Source organism: Zingiber officinale, chromosome 11A (assembly GCF_018446385.1).
Source record: "Zingiber officinale cultivar Zhangliang chromosome 11A, Zo_v1.1, whole genome shotgun sequence".
Taxonomy (NCBI): Eukaryota; Viridiplantae; Streptophyta; class Magnoliopsida; order Zingiberales; family Zingiberaceae; genus Zingiber; species Zingiber officinale.
This window is the reverse complement of record NC_056006.1, coordinates 27,961,763-27,965,476: the sequence shown is the minus strand read 5'-3', so window position 1 is coordinate 27,965,476 and position 3,714 is coordinate 27,961,763. Positions and strand designations below refer to the sequence as shown.

The window sequence follows — 3,714 nt, the reverse complement described above, 5'->3', positions numbered from 1 at the left end:
CCACCACTTCCTAGACAAAGCCTCACAGAGAAATTAGATATTTAACTTCTTATAGTAAACTAGGTTCACTACAACAAAAATGGCTTTTCGCAGCACGCAAATTCACTTTTCGCAGCGCGCATTGCGCGCTGCACAGTTAAAAGCTGTTGAAAGTCATAAATTATTCGCGGCGTGCTTTTGCGCGCTGCGAATAGTATTTTCCGCAGCGCGCAAAGCACGCCGCGGATACTATTATCCGCAGCATGCTTTGCGCGCTGCGGATAGTATTTTTCGCAGCGTGCAACGCACGCCGCGGATACTATTATCCGCGGCGTGCTTTGCACGTTGCGGATAGTATTTTCCGCAGCGTGGAAAGCACGCCGCGAATAATAGTATCTGCGGCGTGCGTTGCGCGCTGCGAAAAATACTATCGACAGTGCGCAAACGTATATTGTTAATGGTCTTAACTATATTAAAAAAATTTGACAAAAATAATAAATTAAAATTTTACAACAAATTTAGTACAAATCAAATCCATACAGAATTAATACCACAAAAACTCAAAACATCTAAAACAATATATGAAATCTCTAACAAACTAGCAATTACATAACAACAATTCAACTTACAATCCAAACAAATTAGTATAATATGTATCAATCACACAATACTATAAATTTAGATAATCATGCGACCGTGCTTCCTATTGCATCATCGAGAAATTGCATTTCATCATTTGGTCGAATTAGGTCCACCTGAAATTGAACACATGTACCAACTCACAAGTAAAAAACAGCTTGAACACATGTACAAGGAGGTACAAAAAAAACATTTTAGGCTGTATAAATAGAGATCTTAAGTATAAATTCTTATGAAAAACAAGATCAGTGAAATAAAATACTAAAGGAATCTAAAATGAGTGGACATGCTTACTATTTTCTCTCCAACAGCTTGAGTACTAGGCTCCCCATTTTTTTTCTTGTGACCTTCAATCCAAACTTGCAATCTTGTAATTTTTGTATCTACCGGACTTGTCTTTTCCTTAAATATAGAAATATATACAAAATCATTACGACATAATTCAAAAGATACATATATCATTACTTATTACTTAAATTATAAAAAATTAAAAATAATTACCATAATGTGAGTCAAATGAGCATAACCTACCTGAATGGAGAAGTCTCAAATTCTGTTAAGGCACTACCACAACAAATCTACTGATATTTTGAGCTGGAAAATCCAAATTGGATACGCTTAAGCTGTTACCGATAAGAATTAAATCCACGTAATTACTTAACAAAGAACATACAAGAAACTAAGACGGAAAAGTGAAACTGTTCAACCAGAAGGAACAACAATTACATAATATCTTTCCGATCTTGTAGCAGCAAATCAAACTCGGAAAAGCAAGTAGCATGGAATTTCCATCTCAGATATGCTCGTTGAGAAGAACTACCTTAGCACAAATCATGGAGCTTTCTAGATATGTAGCAAGCCAACAGAGACCAAGCCAACACTCAGACGCCATCACAATGCAAGACCAAACACTACTGTGCAAAAAAGAATTAGTGCTATCAATTCAACAGTACATTAAAGACATGAATCTAGTGGCAGACTTATATATATCATGCTTGTGAATATAATTAAATACCTCTTCGTTCAAAACACAATTTGAAGATTATCTAGGTCTATGTATGTCATCTTAGGGTCCTCTTCCATTTTAGTATCAAATAGAGGAGTAGCCAGCTTGGGAGGGTTCTAAACAAAGGTGAATCACTCATTAAGACAAAAAATCTCCAAAACAATCAAACATGCAAGTTAACTTTTTGATTACCAAGAAAGAAAATCACATATAAAAAATTGATTCCTACATCATTATATTTTAAACAAATAAATATCATGTATTATTCACACAAGTTTTACAAAACTTGTAATTACAAAACTTGAAAAAACCTATCATTATATTTTAATAGGTAGAGGTAACTGACAAAGTTTTTCCTTGGTATTATGTCCTTCCATCATGTAATTGCCACAAAGTTAATTTTTTTTATGGATAACAGTATATAAATATGATTATTCTTTGGCCTGTGCCAAACAGATTTGCTATTAATTGTTATAAGAGAGATAGTTCAATAAACTAGATTGCAAATGAATCATAGAGATTGCAGGAACCTAAGTTGAAAGAAAACGTTTAATATGTCATCAAGATAATATACATACTAAACCTAGAACTAGAACAAAACAAAAAAGATATTAAAAAAAAAAAAGAAAATAAAGTATGGAAAACCTAGAACTCTATCATAGAACTCTTATCCTAATTGTTAGAAAAAGAGGTAGAAACATGGGAGAATTAGGATATACAGAAACCTAAGAGGAGATGAACTCTTATCCATTAGATTAATTCTAAACTAAATAAATCTACACACAATCAACAACTAATTACAACATGTATCAACTAATGATATACCAATCATACTAACTGATCTAGTAATCCAATTAACCCTCATTCCTACACCTTACCTCAAATCACAGCTACTGTTGATGCTGGAACAAGTAGAGCAGAACCAAGAACACCTACAGTACACAGAACCTCACCTCACAGTCGTGCTTGTTGATCCACAACACTCAACCTCATTGGAATCAATCGGATCACAACAGGAGGTCAAGCAGGGAGATCACTGATCAATTAACCATCCTTCTAGCCTCTTCCCGGCAGCTCAAGAACACCTCCCTGATACCAACATCTCCAAATCTGTAACCTAATTCAACCGAAAAGAAGAAGAGGATCGGTAACAGAGAAGAAGACCTAAGCTTACCTCAATCGGTTGCCTCCAGAAGGTATCGCCCAATCCGATCCACTTTGAGGAGCCATGGATCGTTATGTGAACAGCTCAAGAAGGAGGAAACGAAGGGTCAATCGGTCGGAAACAACCAAAACCAAGCCCTCCACCGTGCCCTAGCCACCTAGCCATCGTCGCTCACGCGTAAGAACCGGCCGAGGAAGGGATCGCTCCATCGGAAGAGCTTGGACAGAGTCAGCACCTTCAAGAAACCGGCGATGGTCCTCAGGCGACGCGAAGAGGCCCAGATCGTCGGAAAGCAGTTGCCCTCTGTCGGCGTCGAGTGCGTCGGATCTTCCGCGTGAGAGAAGAGAGAGATCGGACTGAGAAGGAGAAGGGATTCGGCTAGATCTGAGCTTAAGGGTCGATTCCGGCAGAGAAAAGATCGCCGGAGCTGAAGCCTTGCTCCGTCGGCGTCGATCATCCACGAGAGAGAACAGAGAAGAGAGGGAAGTCGGGTCGCGAGGGGTTGGGGAAGAAAGGTTCGGCGTTTGGGAAAGAAAATAAGGAAAAAGGATTATATAAATAAAACATTTCTTCACTTAAATGGGTATCTCAAACAGGCTTTATCCGCGTCGTCAATTTGTCCCCTTAAAATCTGTCGTACGAGCTCCGAAAAATTTCCAGAAAATTTCTAAAAATTCCAGAAAAATTTTATAAGGCTATTTCCCAAATAACCTTATTATTTAAATTTTCCGATATCTTACAGCGTGCAGCGTGAGAAGTTTTTCGACGCCGTAGGGAAAAGTACAGAGGGTGTGACAAGTGCAGACGAGGGTTTGGATTTTTGCTAAGGTTAATTATTAATAGATTAAACTAATTATTAATGGATTAATAATGACATTTATTAGAAATGTCAAGATAAAGGATCTAACATGATATTTTATTTTAT

At 37.3% G+C, this 3,714-nt stretch overlaps 1 long non-coding RNA gene across 5 annotated transcripts; it reads right to left on the bottom strand.

Annotated features, from left to right (window-relative positions):
- Positions 1 to 538: 538 nt before the first annotated feature.
- LOC122032316 lies at positions 539 to 3,298 on the bottom strand. 5 transcript variants are annotated; one of them, XR_006126036.1, is made up of 7 exons: positions 2,799 to 3,298; positions 2,578 to 2,713; positions 1,634 to 1,740; positions 1,439 to 1,532; positions 1,150 to 1,212; positions 913 to 1,020; positions 539 to 734 (listed from the first exon to the last, which is right to left on the bottom strand). It is a non-coding gene; the product is annotated as an uncharacterized LOC122032316 (long non-coding RNA). The 5 variants fall into 5 exon arrangements; XR_006126035.1 differs by having other exon boundaries at positions 1,439 to 1,529; XR_006126033.1 differs by having other exon boundaries at positions 1,634 to 2,713.
- Positions 3,299 to 3,714: the final 416 nt, after the last annotated feature.